We start from the raw sequence: 18,436 nt of genomic DNA, 5'->3' as shown, positions 1-18,436 counted from the left end.
CTGCTTTTGCATTGGGGCAAAACAGAAGCATTCATATAATCAATTAATGTGGCTCAGCTTTGGGATGGCAATCTCCAGTTGAGACAATAATGAACAGATGGGGCTGGTAGCTTATTAAATTGCTACCTCCGTGGCATCTGTGCCACGGACTGAAATGCAGGTGTGGGGTCATGCTTTGCATAAATGTATTGCAAGACCTTGGGAGAGGCTTTCAATTGCTTTCTGCCTCAGTTTCCCTTCTCTGAGAAAGCGTTTAAAGCATGAACTCTTTAGTGCCTGTTTAGGAAGCTGGTGCTCTGCCAGTGGCTCAGACCTACATTTGGAGTTGCTGACGGTGAAATAACGTTGGTTAGATGAGCTGTTTTAATAATGCTTTTGCGCTGATGTAAAGCCGCAGTTTAGATGCAGCTATATGAGCAAAAAAAAAGTGCGGTGTTCTGCTGGTTGTCTATATTCTTTTTGGGAAATGGTGTTTTTTTCCTGTGGGAGTGAGGGACTCTATGTGCCAAAAGCGAATGTCAGTGTGCTCTGCCTCAGCTCTGCAATGGCCAGAAGTGACGTGGATAGATGAGTGCCTCGCTAAACCTGAGGCAAGAGATACTGCTGGGGGCAGGGTGTCCTAGCTGCAGTCTGCCGCTGCGGCCATTCGGCTTATGGATGGGCAGCTGGCAGAGCGAGCTGCTATCTACGCCACACACCCTGGGAAGATGTATCGGGGGTCTCGGCTAGAAGGGTTTGCCCATATAATCACACTTGGAAGCCTCTTCTAGCACAGAGCAAGCCTGAGCAGATCTCTAACCCTGCCTGCAGTACGTTCCCAATCTCACTTGTGTCTTTTAGCTGCTATAATGTAATTGCTGCTATTAATAATAAACTGACAGACTCTCTTTAAATAACTGTAAGGCTGATAGACTAGTATCGGTCGGGTGCTTCGAAGTTTGACTAACAGCGGGGAGAAGGAGAACAGCTCCATTCTCAGCTCCTCGCGCAGAGAAGGGCTGGCGCCGGGAAGAGGCGGCAGATGGCTGACATGGCACCACGGTGCCTCGGGGACTTTCTGCAGAGCATTTGCTGAGCAACTCCCATGGCTTCTTTAGAAAAGGACACACTTTCCTGCTGACAAGCGGAATTTTGGGGCTCTGCTAGAAGCCCTCTTGACTCGAAGAAAGATTTTAGGTGGTGTAAGTTTCTGCGGTTCGTATATGTGTAGCTGGTGGCTGGCAGAGCCGGAGTGGGAGAAGATTCCCAAGTCCAGGCTGCCCCTCCATTCCCCCTCCTTGTGGGAGCTGGGCTGCTGCTCCAATGACGAAGCCCACAAGGATATTCTGGCAGGTTAAAGAGATGCTTTAAGCCCATGAGGTGTCCTCCAGGAGCTGCAGTTCAGCCCAGACCCCTCAGCACCTGCTGTTGGGATGGTCTGTGAGTGCTGGGTTTACCTCTTTCATCCAGAAATGCAGCATCTTGAAAGGGGACTTGGGCAGAAGGTTGGGAGCCACGGGGTCACCGAGGCCAGTGATCAGAGCATGGCCACGGGCAGCAGCAGAGTGGAGGGGTGCTTGGGGGGAGGCAAAGGCTCCTCTGCTTTAACACCCTGTAGATCTCCAACAGGCAAAACCCAACCACTCAGGAGGGTTGTTGTGAGGGGAGGGTATCCAAGGCTGGTGTGTCTCCAAGGCTGGGACCAAATGCCTCAGTTTCAAGGGCTTCAATGGGGAGCGGTTATTGCCCCCCCAGCACCACTAGCTGTAGCGTGCTTCTGCACACCGAGTGTTGTAACAGCGAGCGTGGCAGCATCAGCGTGTGGGTGCTGTGCTCTGATATTCAGTAGGGTCCCCTGTCAAATGAGGCGGGGGGAACAAGATAATGAGCCAAGGAGAGAGAAGCCTGGCATGGGTATAAACTATAAAAGAGCTCGAGTGTTATCTGTGCGTCTTGACCCTAGTAGCTGAATTATTTTTTGGATGATCTGGCATGTTTATATGAGAACAAAATGAGTTTCTGGCCAGCGTGGGCATTTAGAGTAATTTTTGAATCCCTTTCAAAGCTTCATTAATATCTGCAATTACAGTCAGCTACAGCGCACTTGACCCAGTGTGCTGTTGTCACCAGGCTAAGCTGAATGAATCAAAAAACTTTTTATCACAGATTCTGACCCTGCTTTGGCTACAGACACAGAGGATGAGTAGAAAAACCTTCTACCTGCACCAGGCAACCAGATCCGTGCGGCTATGATACATTTGTTCCTCTTAAAACCATTTCTGTTTGCTTATACAAGTCTCTGATACTTAAATGTGACTATGGCGTTTCTGCTGTATTTAAACTGTTAGGTAAAATGATGGTTTCCAGTGATGAAGACAATTAAGCATGCAGGATATAATGAAACTTGATAGAGCCTCGGCTGCCATCCTCCCTATTAGTGTGCAGAGCTGTGCATGTGTGTCAGCGTTCACAGATTAGAGAAGCAATTAATGTGGGCAGGGTGAACATGAAACTGTTACTTAAGCACATTGGCAGATTGTGAGTCCCGGTCCCCGACTTTTTCATTAAGGTCACAACTCAAATTGCAACCAGCAATGCAGGTCTGTTCTTCTCAAATCCCATATTTCTAATCAAATTTAAAAGCTGATACTGGTGAATTACATCCCGGTGCCATAAATCCACATTGCCAGCGATTTATGCACCTAGTGCTAACTGACACAGTGATTCATATCTGCTACGATTAAGAGCTGAATGGCTTTATAGATCTTGATATAGTTTCCAAGGGGTTAGATTACTAAAACAACAAAATGTCAAGGAGTAACATTTAATATTTTTGCTCATGAACGAGCCTTGTGCGTTCGGACAAGCTCGTGAAGGCTCTCAGGCGTTTGGCACAAGCAGCACTAATAGCTGCAGCCGTTGCACCGCAGCGGGGCTGCAAGGTTTGCAGAGCACGTTTGCAGGGCCCGCGGCTGTCACTGTGCAAACAGGTGCTGCGGGGTCCTCCGAACACCCTTGGGTGCTGCATGAGGCGGGAAAGCAGCAGGGTAGGGAGTTGCCTGTTTAATTTCATTTTGAAAATCATATGTTAAAGACAGTTCTATCAATGATCTACCAAATGTACTCAGAAAGAACGGAGAAAGGTGGTTTATAAATCACCCAATATCCACTTTAGTCTGCTTTTCAATTTTCATTTCTCAGAAACACAAATTGCAGCTGTTCCTTACGGTGTCTGATCTACCCTCTTAAGAAGCCAATTTCTTTTTTAATTTCCTCTGATGAGACTCAGAAGATGTTGGATAAAATATGAGGTGAGTTCTTTTATTTATTTATTTTTGAGGCAGCTTTCGGTGTGAGACATGTCATGGTTTGCTGCTTTGCTGCCAAGGAAAGTGCTCACCTCTTAAAGCATTCTTGATGGAAGCAATGTCGCTGAGGAGGAGCGTAAAGCAAAGCAGGCCTCCACTCTGGCTGGGGTGAAGAAAATAGAATCAGTAAAATGGGTAATCAAAGCAGGTGCAAGACTTGAAATTAACCGAAACATTTTGAAAGGGAAAGGAATAGTAAAAAAGAGCTGAGCTGTAAAAGTTCTTACTGGCATATTTATTGCACCCTGCTAACCTGCAGTTAGGGAAGTTCCAGGTCTAATTCCCATCACGCTCCATGATAATAAAGGTATTTTATTGAAATATTAGAAGCTGGGAAGGAACTTTGAAAAATGCTGTAAGAGAAGCTCTTCTGTATAAATAGGATTATGTGGAAGATTTCAGTACGGCAACTTAGTTGGCTATTGTATTGTTTTTTTCAGTTGCTGCGGGACTTTAAAGTCAGGGATGTAAACAGAGAAATCAGATTTTTGGAACCAGCTGCTGTATTGCACATCAGCAGTCATTGCTGTCTGCAAAGTTGTCCTGTCTACAGTAATGCCAAAGAACTAGAAAAGCAAAATAAGAATTCCTTTACATGGCAAAAAGGGACATTATTTCCTAATAGTGTACTACAGAAAACCGAGGGGGAATCAGGGAGGAATCTGAGGGCAGCCTATATTATTTCCCCCTTTTTGTGCAGAACTTAATGTACAGTGCAGAGTATTGATGGCATTGCATAGGTTAGTAACAGAATTTACAGAAAGCCTGTGTTTGACTTTTGTGTAGTTTGTTAATTATCTGTACGAAGAGTACTTACTAAAATGGGTTGACCCACAACTGTCCGAGCGGGATTTGAGGATTCATTTCTGTTCCTGAGCTATCTGTCTGGTCTTGTCCCTGTCCAGCCACCCTCCTGCTTTTGGCCTGGGCTTGCCTATGAAGTGGCCCACCGCTGTTTCCCCTCTTTGACGGGAGGTTTGACATCTCCTTTAAGGAGATGGGTGTCTGCAGTGGCCGCCCAGACCCTTCCTGGGCAAACCTCCCCGAGCACGTTCTTGGCCAGGCTTGCCACCCTTTCCCTTGCCAGAGTGGCCCCGTCAGTGCGGTGTGGCTTTTCGCAGGGAAAGGATGTGTCAAAGGGTATGTTTGACAGTGTGGAAGGTCTGGGGGTTTTATTTGGCCAAACGCTACACATAAACTTTGTCTATACCAAACGCGGTGTCCTCTCCCCGCTCGGGGTGGTGGGTGAGCCCGCGTCGGAGCCCAGGAGCTGCCTCTGATGTTTGCTCTTGGCCACCTCGTGCTGCTGTTCTGCTTTAAACTTCTTCTCATGCACAGGACAGTTTGGGCAGCAAGACGGAACTTTTCAAACTCATTTTCAGAGGAGCTGAGAGCGGCAAATCTTGTGCTCAGGTTGAAACATAAAATTTACTGCTTTGACTTAGTTTCCCTGCAGATCACAATGGATTACAGAGCAGGAGGAGAAAAAGAGGAAAAAAATATAAAGGAGGTGAGGAAATACAAATAAGTGAAGGGGACAGGGAAGAGAGGGAAGAGGAAAGGGGGATGAGGAAATAAACTCAGCGGTGCAGACCAGCAGAAGAATACTTCTGAATGCCTTGGGTGGAAAATTAGTGAAGAAAATGAGCCTGTTGTAATTTTTTTGTTACTACTACTGGGAAGGCTCCAGAAACCTTCTAATGATGGATGCTGTCAAATAAGCTGTTTCTTCCTGTAAGCTCTTGAAGAGAAAGAGCACTACTTGTTTTAGCACAGATATACCGGGCAGTTACAGTAATGGAGAGCTGTAAATAACCACTGGAAATAAAGTAATGCCTTCTCTAGCTGCTGGTGGTACCTAATCATCCTCCCTTGTCAGTCTTGTATCCGAGCACTTTTTTTTTTAAACAGATTTGTAATCTGAAAAGCCTGGAATGGGTAATTCTGCAAAGCAAAGCCTGGAAAGAAAGAGAGAACAGTGAGATGCTTACCTGCTGGCGCCCGGCGGGATGTGCCCACCTTCCCAGTGGCACTCTGCGGCGCAGCAGCTGCCCAAAGCCCCCTCCCCGGGCTGGCAGCTGGGCCACGGGGCTGTGCCTTTGGGCTAGCCTGACCTGAATTCTCCAGGGTTATGTATGCCAAAAATTCACACAAAGCTCTTGAGCTAGCCTGGTTGGGCTAGAATAATCTGATTTTATGGTTATGTTATCAAGCCAGTCTTCCAGGGCTTTGGGTTTGATTTTGTGCTCGTTTCACTGCAAATAGGGAGCGACTTGGGAGGCAAGGCTTCAGCTGCAGAATTGATGCTCTTTGACCCTGTAACTCTGTGCTCAATTGAGTCGTATGCCTCTGTATATAGTGAAAAAGATAAATATGTTGAAATGCAGCCATGGCAGGCTTGAGGCCAGCACGGCCGTGAGTCTGGCATGGGGTCAGGCATTTGAAGTTGCATACAATCAGTTGAGAATATAGATCCATGGTGTGATTTTTCATACAGTGGCCACACTTCGTTGGCAGCAAAAGCCAAGGGGGGAGAAAGAGGCAGAACGTCTCGGTGAAATGTCTGGTTAACCTCTGGCTAACCATACTGGAGGGGGGGAGCAAACGCAGTCCCGTGCCCCAGCAGCTGGAGCCACTGCTGCAGGAAGTTTTGTGACAAGTACCGCAGGGCAGGGTACTGCGGCTGCCCCTCCGCCTCCTCACTCCCCTGATGGGGCTGCCAATTAGATCCAGCTCTGATGGCAGCTTTTTGACACTTTTTGCTCACTGTGAAATGGACTCGGACTAGTATTTCATTGCATTTAGGCTTTTAAACAACATCAGAGAGAAATGACTTTCAGCTACTCTGTCTGAACTGGATGTGAGCCAGCGTTCCACACAGAAACGGAGTGAAGGGCCTGGTGTGACACCTCTGTTCCCTAACGTGTGACAAGCTTTCTGCAAATGTACTGACACCCTCATCTACCTGGATCTAGTAGCAGCGTATGCACCTCAGGTTATATTAGGTACTGTCTCTACACTTTCAGTGTTCATAGGCAAAACCTATTAGAGGGGAAAAGGAAAATCAGAGGGAGAGAGGGTGTGAGATTTTAAGTGAGAAGAGTTTTGCGTGGCATTCCCCCTGAAAATGAGCCACATTCAGCTGAATGACCTTTGTACCTTGTAAAGTTGACCTTTGGCCCTCACAGAAATAATGCTGCAATTGAGATTTTAGGCTAAGTGCCTTTTTCAGACAGCTGTTGACGCTTTACACACCTGTCATACACCTATATCTATTTGTATATGCTGTGTGTATGTATGTGCGTTTTATGTTGTCTGTGCTTTCTGACTGTTGCAATTGCTGAAATATACTGTAGCCAGCCCCAGGATGGGACATACTTCAGGGGTGTTTGTCTTAAAAACTTCCTCTCGGAGTTTTCCAATTGCTTATCTAGCTATTTTCCTTCCATGATTTAAATCCATTTCCTGTTGTCTGATCTACTGCGGACACAGAGAACAGACTGTTCCCTTTCTCTTTGCTGCCTTCATGAACGTGAAGTCTGATGTCACCCACCCCTCCTGCCGCCATGGGTTCTCCTCTGCTGGGGAAGCAGCCCCAGCTGACCGAGCCGGCAGCCTGCCGTCGGGGGGACGTTTTCTCGACCACTCGTGGTGCTCCCCTGTGCTGTGCCCACTTGCTCTGCGTTTGCCTTCAGGCCAGTGGTGCACAGCAGCGCGTGCAGGAGTCTGGCATAAGCTGAAAAGAGAAAAACTATGTCACTGTGCTTATATACCTTTGTATCATGTGCACCTTTCTCGTGCCAGCCAGGCATCATGGACTCATGCCCTGCTTGTGAGCGGCGTGAGCCCCAGCCCATGCTCTGCTGAGCTGCCACCCCGCAGCTCCTGCTCTGATGATGTGCTCCTGCCTACCTGGCGTACTTTGCCCATATGTCCCTACTACTGTATCCTTCCCCCTGTCAGGGCATTCCTCCCGTTTGCATGGAAGTGGGGGTTCTCCAGCACACGCAGGTTCCCTCCTGGGAGGGATGCCCTGCTGGGAGGGATGCTGTGCTGGGGCACCCGCATGGTGCCGGTGCACCGCGGGGCAGCCCCACTCTGGGAGCGCAGGCAGGCACAGCTGATACTCTTCAGCTGGTGTGTGTGTGTGCACCCACGCTGGGCTGCTCCCAAAACTGCATTCATATGCAGACTCACTAATTTCTGCCATACTAAGAGCCTATTCTGTTTACATTTTTAGGAGGTATGTGCACGTGAGCTTCACTCACTGCCTGACTTTCTTCTATTGACTGAACATGTTATATCAGGGAAACTTTTTCCTCCGATTTCAACTTTTTTCAATCTTTCCTTTTAAAAACTTCCAGCAGGTATAACGCAGCAGGCAAAACAAGTGATGCCAAGAGCAAGAGAGAGAAGAGTTGATGATGTGTGTGAGGTGAAAGGACTCAGACATAGCTGTCTGTGTGCTGATTAGCAGGGCTTTTGGAACACAGTAAGTAATTCTGCCATTTCCTCGGCTTATAAACAAACACAGTTTAAATTTTAGTTCCAGGATCTTTTCTCACCCTGTTATGTAATTTTAAAAGTCATTCAGCTGTAGTAAATGAGCTAAAATGATGCCTGTCATCATCGGGATTCAGCTGCAGCCTTGGCTGAGTTGGGGATGAGCTGGTCCTGCTGAGGCACTGCACATCTTACCTTGATGTATTTAGGGCCCAAGTAATCTTCAGTATGGATCTGTGTTTTTGCTGAAGAAATGAAGAGCAGGGGCTTCGGCGAGTGGCTGAGGGGGGAATGAGCTCACTGCTGGCCTGTGCTGCTGGGTGTGGAGCTGTGGAGGAGCCATTTCTAAGCGAGGTGAGAGCTGTCCTTGGCACTGCTCATTCGTACCAGTGCCACTGCCCATGGTGAATGGTGAGATGCACCAAAGTAAACAAACAAACAAAAAATCTGTTCACGGGTTTCCAAAGTATCCTGACTCACTTTGAAATCTCCAGAGGCCACGGTTCCTGAGCAGCCACAGCAGCGTGTATCTGTATCAGCTGTGAGTGTGAGGAGATGGGCTGCAAGCAGGAGCAGACGTTTGGCTCCCACTTCCTTCTGTCACACTGCAGTGGGAAAGGCACAGACTTTATACACGGGCTTTCGGAACGTTATACCCCATGTTTGCAAAATAAATCCATGTTCTCTCTGAAACTGCTTATTTTGGTATCAGCTTAGGCGGCATACTCGTGATGAGCAGGTCTCCATCCACAGTTGTGTGCCATCCAAACCTTCCCACGGCGCTGGGGCTCTGGGTCTGGGCTGGACAGTCAGTCTGATCTGGTAAATAACACTAAGGTACTAAAGGTGACTCACCAGTAGGGAAATTCTTCAGGGTCCTCGATCTCTTGATAGCAGCCAGGTCTGAGAATTAGACATGAACTTTCCTAAACCTTATTTTGGCTCTCACAAGGGCTGTAATAGAACGATAAACAGCACGCTGCTTTCTTTATTGTTTCAGTTCAAGGACTGTCTACAAAGAGTCACAGCCTTGTGCTTAACATTACACAAAATGATTCATTTCCTAGCTGTACAGAAAAGTGATTGAATTGCAGATGATTAACATATGCTGTGTTTTCTTTTCTAACGCCTTCCTGTCCTTCTGTGGCGTACCTTGGTAAATGGCATCAGAACACTTTGCTTTCAAGAGGACGTCTCCCTCAGAAACCTATTATCAAGGCTATTTCAGAAAAGTTGCTCTTGCTTGGTGTGTCTGGTAGACTGTCTCTAGAAGCCAAACACATTGTAGCTGCAGCAACTTGACCTCTGCTAGTCAATTTATTCCAGCTCCTAGCTATATTCAAAGAATGTTTTTTAAAGGAATCCTCTCCAGAATAAATGCAAACCTCTTCACTCTAAGCAGTTGTGCTAAGATAAAGAACCCCATAAGACTTTTCCTTTAGAGACTCTTCGGTTTCTTATAATCAAACCTGCTTGCCAGGCTTGATCATGGTCAGCAGTATGGAGATTTATCAGCCTGTGTTCGGCATACGTGTACTGCTGCTGATTAGCACACAAGTGAGATAGGCTGGATACACCAAGCTGTCATTTAAGCTGCCAAATTCTTCTTTGTCTTGTTTCTGCTTTGTTTTAGAGACAGGTACAGTGATGGTTTTGTGTTTAGAGTTTTGTTCTGAGATTCAGGCACAGACTAACTCAAGGCATTCAGCACTGCTGAATTTTAGGTATTTTGAAATGTTAATTGCCTAATCATCAGAACAGCGCAGGTCATCTCATATAAAAGAATAGATGATGGAGCCAGAAGGGAGTGTTGTGATCACTTCGTCTGACTTACTGCATGACACAGGCCCTAGGACTTTTTATATAAACTGGAACAAGACTTCAAAGAAGACAAAAAATCAGATCTTGATATAATCACCAGCTACAGTGAATCAACCAGAACACTTTGTAAATTTTCCAGCAGCTAATTGCTGGCATTGTTAAACTAAACAAAATAATGGCACTGCTCCTCATTTCTCTTCTGTCCCCTTTCAAACTGGGTCATTTGGTCTTGTTACGCTTTTGTCTGACAAATTGGCAAGCACTTCAGTAATGTTGTGTTTCCTGTCATGGTCCCTGAAAATGCTGATCTAGCTTCACCCTGAACTTTCTCCTTGGTAAACTAACCAGTAGAATCCTGAAGTCTCTAACTCAAAATAAAGTTATTTCATCTTTTATGATTATTATGGTTTTTTCTCAGTTATTCATAGATGTTCATCCAGCTCCAGGCTCCCCAGCACAAGAGAGAGATGGAGGCACTGGAGAAAGTCCAGCAAAGGGCCACAAAAATAATGAAGGTGCTGGAACACCTCTCCTGCGAGGAAAGGCTGAGCGAGCCGGGACTGTTCAGCCTGGAGAAGAGAAGGCTCAGGGGATCTCATCAATGTGTACAAATGCCTGAAGGGAGGGAGCAAAGAGAACAGAGCCAGGGTCTTTTCATGGTGTCCCGTCACAGGACCAGAGGGGATGGGCACAAAGCAAAGCATAGGAGGTTCCCTCCGAACATCAGGAAACACTTTTTCCTGTGAGGGTGACCGAGCCCTGGCACAGGTTGCCCAGAGAGGTGGTGCAGTCTCCTTCCCTGGAGGTACTGAAAAGCCATCTGGCCATGGACCTGGGCCACCAGCTGTAGGTGGCCCTGCTTGAGCAGGGCGGGTAGACCAGATGACCTCCAGAAGTCCCTTCTGACCTCAACCTTTCTGTGACTCTGAGCCTTTCTTACACGGTAGTCAGCAGGATTTGGCACAATATCCTGGTAGGAGATGCCTCAGGCCTAAACACCAAGCACACAGCGAGTGCCACCCCAGAGCAGGAGATGAAGGTGGAGCGGTGATGTGCACCATGGAGGAAGGCAGTGTCAGAGCCGGGGTAGGACCTGCAGCGCTTCACCTTGCATATACACAGGGCTATGTTTCTTCTTACAGAAATAAGACCCAGCTGTTTCAAGGATTTTCAATTATTTTGAATTCAATTACAGGAATTTTCAAGTGTTTTTGTCATCTGGTTTCTAAGCTGGTGAGAATCTGAAGCAGAGAGAGATGGAATGACTTACATGATGTCATCCCGCAACCCAGCCACAGACCTGGCTATGGACCTTGGCTTTTTAGAAAACCAGAAGCAAAGAATCGTCCATTTCCCCCACCACCATGCAGGAGCAGGCTTACTGAGTAGCAAACACCATTTGCAGAAGTACTCTTGAGCTGGGTTGAATACAAACTGGCTGTGGAAAATTTTCTCCAAAGGGCAATGATGGGAAACAAGAAAAAAAGAACCTTAAATGGACTTAGGATTCGCATTTAACCAAGATACATTTGTGTGTCTGTCAGTTTATTGTGGTGCAGGTTACTTTTTAGCTAGGGCAGTGGTTTGTGGTTACCTAGTCAAATGGGTGGCAAATTTTTGCTCTGCATGCAGCGCTTCAACAAAGCTCCATAGATTTCCACTGATATAAACCTCTTGGAAATTGTGCTTTCTCTGCCGACCTAACAGAGGTTACAAACAGTACTTCTGAAATCAGCATTTAAATAGCGTTTCAAAACCAGTAGAAAGCTCATTACCCTGAATATATAGTTTTAGCGGTCATACAAGCAGTGAAAACCCTATGAAACAAATGTGCAACCAGTAACTGGGAGGAAACAGCAGCTCTGCCTAAACAGTACGTTGACAACCAGTCAGCTACTGGGTGCCTTTACACATCAGCGCGTTTGCTGAAACTTGGTAATGTAAAGGCAATCCAGCTGTAAGTATCCATCTTGTATGGGGATGTCTTTCTGAACTTGCCACAGATCATGACAAATACAGCCTTTAACAATGGGAGTGAAGACGCCTTGCAGTTACCTGGGTTTATCTAGGAATGTAGAGCAAAACCCGTGACTGTCCTTAAATGGAGTCGCATTTTTCCATTTTGATTCTGGAAGTGTGATCCTCAGTTCCTACAAGACTGGAGTGCACAGACTCATACACATGTGCATATATTAATTTCAAAAATCACCCCTGACCACAGGTATGCCAATCTACTGGGAAAACAATTATTTTTATGCATGTTTTCAATTACTGCTGTCTGCCTATTCCTCATGAAGAAAAGCAAAGCGTGAGAGGTGTAGGGCAGGGAAGGGACCTGTAGCCTCTCTTCCCCATGACCCCTGTCCATCCCAGTGCGGGGACTTCCCGAGCCATATGGTAGGGATGTGGCCACGTCCCTGGAGAGTCCTCACTCTCTTCTCCCCGCCTTCACCATGGGATGGCATTATACCAGCACATCTGCTGTCTATGAAATCTGCTCTGGGAAACCCAGGAAGACACAGTGCTCTGGTGGACCCAACGGTGATACTGAACGGTGTGCACCCCCACATCTGCCCAGTACAGAGCTTTGCTGGGTGGCACTGTGCAGGTAGCGGTAGACAGGGCAGAAAGGATGCCTCCATATCACCGGTGAATAGGGCAACACGGTGCTTTAAACCGATGAAAGCGTGGAGCCCAGGTGTGAGGTGGGCTGCAGCTTGCAGCAAGGTTGCCGGAGTGCGGGCACGCTTTCCCCTCTCCCTCTGTGTCTTGGGCAGATGGTGAAGGGCTGGCAGGGGCGATGCTTTTTGCAGTGCTCTTGTCAATCAGGTGCTTGAACTCCAAAGGCAATGCTTCCAGTGAGGCAGGGCTCCTCACGCGCACGAAGCCCTGCCCACCCCTTGCTGAGCGCACCCTGTGTTTTACTGAGGTGTCTCCCATCTGTCCTTCCCACTTCTTTGAAAGACACTTGCATATTTTGGAACTGACATTTTCTGTGCTATTCTCTTCTTTTTCAGGGGCAAACGGTGACCTGTGGCCTTATCCCTTCCTACCTACCCCTGTGACTCTAGCATCAGAGGAAACAGCTTCTGTGAGAAGCCAGTCTCTAAAGTCAGTGAGGTTCCTGCAGACTTGGAAAAAGTGTTTGGATCTTCTTTGTTACCATTTTTATTTTTTTACCCTCCTCCTAGGTGTTTTACTAATTCTTTGTTTTTTTTCTTCATTTTTCCCGTCTCCTTTACCAGCAGTTTCTGTAGGCTGCGTTTTTTGGGAATTTTTTTTTTTTCCTTCTGTGTAGAGCAGCGCAATTCACTTTGCAGTTCCAGCTTGGTGACCTCTCCTGGTTCCTCCAGGTTCTCCACTGATGGGACCCATTGGTGGTTAGATGCTGAGCAAAGGTGATTGCACAGCCTTTGACACCTTGCATCCCCTGCTGCCTGGATTTCAAAGCGGTAATCATTCCCAGGGACCTGCTGCTGACCCTTTGCTCAGGCTTTTGTCACTCACCCTTTGCTGTCTCTTTTCTTAAAGAGCTTGAAGTATCTGGATTCCTCTGCTAGGGAGAAAAGGACACGTGCACTGAAATCTTAATGATTTTACCACTCTTTCAGAGTACTTTCACCTGAAATAATACCAGCCAGTACCTCTGTGTCACACCTTTAACACCTGTTGGAGTGAAACCTTCAGCTCCTAGCCAGTGAGCCCCTTTTGTCGGGCAGAGCCAGGAGGACAGTCTGTGAGATGGAGAGGTGGTTGGGTTTGGTACCTGTCCTTGGTGACTCAGCAGGTAGCATCGGCGCTGGCCAGTGGAGCGGGACTCATTGCCAGGCAATGTGAACTTCGGCAGGCCTTCCAAAGGCTGGGGTGCCGGCAGTGCAGCCATTCACAATGTCAGCTGTGAGCAACTGAGAGAAACACAGAGCAGAGGAGGGTTCCTGATTCCACAGCTAGCCTCTGATTTGGAGGTCAGGAGGAAACTTCTTTTTTTCTGGGGCTTACTATGTGGATTCTTCAGCTGAAATGTCTGATGCTGACCATGGATGCTAGGCTGCTGTTGGGCATTACTCTAGCTGTCTTTGCCATCTGAATTACAGATAACATCCAGTGCCACAAAGACAGAGAAAATATTTTTGCACATTGTATTTGAATTCTTATGAACAATAAAATAGCAGCTAAAACTAAAGAAACATATTAGTCCTATTTAGATTATTTAAATGGCCATGCTTTCTCCAAGGAGCTAAAATTGTGCATCAAAAATTCTAAAGGCTACATTAAATCAATTGTAAACAGAGAGAAAATTGACTTCTAATAGTATAAAAACAAAAAGTCCTATAACTCCTCCCAAAGCCCCTTGATATGTCTTTGATGAATCCATCTGAGAAAAGAGCTGAAAATATATTTCCAAAGCATAATGTGCTTTTTTTTTTTTTTTTCCATTTTTGCTTCAATAAATGATACATTTGAAATATTTCCTTTGGGTTTCACAGTAAATAGATGAAGTAATGATGTTGCTGTTTTTTCTTTTTTTTTTAATGTCTCAGAGAAAAGCACCTTCTGGATTATCTCAAATGCACTGGCAACACAAGTAGCAACTGTCTTCCAGATGAAGAAACCTGTGTGGAATATGTTAAATGGTAAGCAAAACCTGAGGGCTGAGTGTTATGAAAGGTGTAAGAAAAAGAAATTATTCTGCTTTGGTGACAACATGGATGTTTACATTTTAAATTTAAGGCTGGCTGCACTATTTTTAATGAATTTATCTTCCCCCCCCCCCCCCCCCTTCAAAGTGCTTCACAAATTGTGGTATTTGTGCCTTCATTCATTATTTGTAATTGTGCTGGGAATCATTTGTCTAAAAACCTGCAGCTGTTGGATTTGCTATAAATCAAACACTGTGTCTGTTGTTTTTTTTTTTTCCACCTGGTCACCTGAGTTATGTGGTGCTATTCCTTTTCTTTATTAGGGTGAAAAACTTTATAAACTGGTGACTAGCTAACTGTAAGCTTCAGATAAATTCCCCTGTTTGAGGTACAAACGTACATAGATCAGAAGAATAGGTACGGGGCAGCTGTGCAAGTGCAGCAGTCTTTGTGTCTGCTGAATAAAATTGGAGAGTCAACTAATGCATTTATATAGACGTGATTTTGTGTTAAGCCTTCTTTACCCGCACTGAGAGCTTCTTGCCAGCAGCAGCCTTTTCTGGTCTCCAGTAGCTTCATCAGATGTGTGTGTAGGGAGCTCTATACAGTAGCACTATTAGTTAACCATGTACCTCCTTAGCCACGTTCTTGTGTTTTGGTGGTGTTTTGGTTTTTTGTTGTGTTGTGGGTGGGGTTTTTTTTGTTTGTTTTGTTTTGTTTTGTTTTTTTAAAAAAGGGACTTTTCCCTACTCATCCTCAGAATCTTGGAATGGAGGAAGCCCGCACTGTGTTGCCCAGAGCTCAGCACAGCCATGCTGCTGCCCTGCCTCACAGGGAGCCGAAGGATGGAGTGGCAGTCCCATGGCTTGTTTTCTTCTTGTTCTTGTAGGTTTATCAGCACCCTGCGCCTGACTGGGGCAGGGACTCGAAAGTGGGTTAATCAAGCTAGTATATTGTGCATAGCCTTGGAAGAAACACTGCTGTGAAATCTCTTTTGTAATATCTTGGCATTGTCAGTCCTTGGTGAAAAATCAAATGGATTTTGTTCCCGTCTAATAATGGACAAGAAGGGCCGGTAATCTTAACTCGGTTCAGACACCCCAGAGGTATATGCAGCCATCTCTGCAAATGAGACAGTGTTCTGCCTGAGAATTCTGCTGTAGGGTTCCTGCCACCTGCAGGGCTTCGGGGAGGCTCAGGGTAGCATGTCTGTGCGCTCTGAGCTCCCTCCCGGCAGGCATGGCCGTGCTCGGGGCTTCGGTCGCTTCAGCTCCTGTTAAGAGGAAGATGAATTCAATGGTCAAGTCAATGGATGGGGCTACCAAGTCTAGCTGCCTAGGTACCTACACTCCCTGCCCTTCTCTACTATGAACACACTGTGTGCGTCTTTGAGCAAGTTGTTCAACCTCCCGACCCGCAGGCTGGGTGCATTATTGTTTGTGCTCTTGGCAGGGGCATTGCCAAGAAACAGCTCACCAAAAGCCAAGCAAAGGCAGTGAGCGTGTGGAGGTAGTGCAGCCTGCACCAAGGAGCAAGGAGAAAATAAGGACCTGAATTCTGAGTTGTTTTGTAGTTATAGGAAGGGGGGTCTGTAAAATGAGAATAGCTTTTGCTTCTTGTGACCTGGGGTTCATGCTGTTTTCAAGTTTACATCACACATCCTGATAGAAAGGGTGAAATTATGTCTTTGGTTTTGGGGAAGGCCATGTAATGTTTTCCTCCTTTTTCGGTTCAGCAGTGTTTATTTACACACACACAGTGCCATATCGTGCTGACCTATAGAAGACCCTTCAACACCTCATTGCTGCAATGGAGTGGTTGCCTCCAGATGCACCAGGCTTCTGTAGCTAGTGGTGCAGTAAGCACTGAGGTTGCTAACCTGGTGGTAGCTTCTGAGGAGCGCAGGAGGATAGCAGGCTCCGGTCCTGCAGCGGTAACCTGGTACACACAGCTGGGGCCATGGGACACAGCCTCCCCCCCCAGCGCCGTCCCACAGCCCTGTCTTGACAGCTGGCCTCCGATGGGGGAAAGCCACCTGCATCTGCACAGAGCAGCAGCAAGTCCTGCACCAGGGCAGAGCAGAAACTCATACCCGCAGCTGTGAAGCCACAGAGAGGTGCTGTAACTGCTGCGCCTCATGTTATTATACAACACCTGGTTTGTATTCTTTTAGTATGTGGCTTACAAGTGAAGAGGCAGGCAAACAGGAGGTAAATAGGTTGAGGTATTTCGCAGGGGGGTTAAAGACCTGTGGAGGGACTTGAAATACCAGGCACAAACCCTGCCAGTGCCTCGGACGGAGCTGTGTCAGCTCGGTGGAAGGCAGAGCCCTCAGCTGGAAGCTGCTCAGTTCTGGGATGGATGCACAGTAATGTATTGTAACGTCAGCTGGAGAATACAATAATTTGAATTCAACAGAGTGCAGATGGAAATGGAGAGGAAATTAGAAAAATCATATAATCCCTTCCCCATACAAAGCTTGACTCAAGGTAGATTTGGCGGAGCCCCTCTAGCCAACTTCAATTAATGCTTCCTGGACAGCCCCCCGCTTCCAAATCATGTAATGTTGTAATAACTGTCTGCTATTTCAGGTCACAGAAAGAATATAAAACTACTGCTGCCTTTGAAGTTCGCAGCCAGGGTATCACGGCTGCTAAAGACTATTAATTATCTCAGCAGTCGGGCTATGCTAGGCGAAACCAGTGCAAGTGGTGGACAGCAAGTCTGATGTTATACCGCAGCATTTCCTCGGAATACCATCTGCAAGCCAAGAACAAAACCCATGTGCAAACTCTAATCTCACTGCAACAGCCTGCAGAGGTACATGTATAAATCAAGGGTTAAGCAGGGATGTGTTTTTCTGAAGAAAAGTAAAGGCATTTTTGGTGTTTAATTAACAGAATGATAATTGGATAAATGAAGGAGAATTAAAAGGGAAACACGGAGTGTCTGTGGGGGATTGGTGGAGAAGCTGTTAGAGCTGAGTGTTTGACCGGTGAATAGACATTGCAAGTCAAGAGCAAAGCCTAAATTTGAGAGTTGTAATGAACACAAAGGTGTTCAGAAAAATCTAGGCTCCTGAGGATGAACGTGCTCAGACAAAAAAGGGCTGTTTTAGCCAAGACTGTGTGAATGCTTTGCACAGACTGACCTCCTTGCACTGACTGCAGTTTTACACCTCATGACCCTGTGAATAATATTGTTGTTTGGTTTTTTTCCCATGTGGCTCTGATGCATCAGAGCTGAGACCAGGGAGAGAAAAGAATAAAAGAATAAGTTTCTGCTTATGGGCACTCACATTAGAAGGCGTTTGGGAAGGGCTTTATTCATAAGAAACGGGACCACACGTTTCACCATGGTGACCAGGAGTGTAATTTCCAAGCACGCAGCCCTCGGGTGCCACAGGCGCGGGTGCGATGTCTCAGAGTCCAGCCCACACAGAAGAAAAAGGCGAGGATCCCTGAGCCAGCGTTGGTGGTGGGCACTGCGGGTGGGGTGGGGGGGCGATGCTCTCTGCCGGGCTGAGGCTGCTGTGGGCAGCGATGAAACCACTTCGGGACCTGGCGGCAGCACCCTGTGCGCGAGCTGCGTTGGGGGAGCCCCGGCTGGCGCTGCCGGCGTGGCGGGGGCTGCGGGGGCTGCGGGGGCTGCGGGGGCTGTGCAGGCACAGTCTGCCCCGCAGGGCCGTGTTGGCAACCCTCGCTCAGCGGCCGTGAACCCCAGAAATTCACGTCCCTTTTTGTGACTGTGCAGAGGGAAACTGCCTAAGGCAAAGCAGCAGTCAAGCACAGAAAAACAAAGTCAGTGTTACAAGAGGTCTTCCAAAGCACTTGCAAAGTTAAGTAAGCAGTAAATGATTCTGCTCATGTGCAAAACTCATTTAGATTATAGCTGGAAACAAGGCTCTGTGAAGCACTTCATTCGGTCTTCTCTTTTGTATATGTGTTATTTTAAGGACTGGAGAGAGGCAGGCTGAGAAACACCAGTCCTCTGGCTCTTTAGAAGAGGAAAACAAACCATACATCATAGCAGTCCTTCATCCTAAGGTATTGGCAGCAGGCTTGGGGGGTGTTTATAGCGGTGTTCTGTGCCTGATATACACATATATATCTAAGACTAGATAGA

At 46.9% G+C, this 18,436-nt stretch overlaps 1 long non-coding RNA gene across 12 annotated transcripts in view; it reads left to right on the top strand.

The window, feature by feature from the left end:
• Positions 1-18,436, top strand: part of LOC308059105 — a 90,495-nt gene that overhangs the window by 9,595 nt on the left and 62,464 nt on the right. For 9 of the 12 annotated variants that reach the window (XR_013926120.1, XR_013926121.1, XR_013926122.1 and 6 more), the window contains one exon: positions 3,181-18,436. This exon is cut by the window's right edge. This is a non-coding gene — a long non-coding RNA (uncharacterized lncRNA). The remainder of the gene's footprint in view (positions 1-3,180) is intronic. The other 3 variants (XR_013926124.1, XR_013926125.1, XR_013926126.1) reach the window with 3 other exon arrangements.

This window comes from Falco punctatus (assembly GCF_963210335.1).
Source record: "Falco punctatus genome assembly, chromosome: 2".
NCBI lineage: Eukaryota > Metazoa > Chordata > Aves > Falconiformes > Falconidae > Falco > Falco punctatus.
This window is presented reverse-complemented; position numbering and strand designations above follow the sequence as displayed.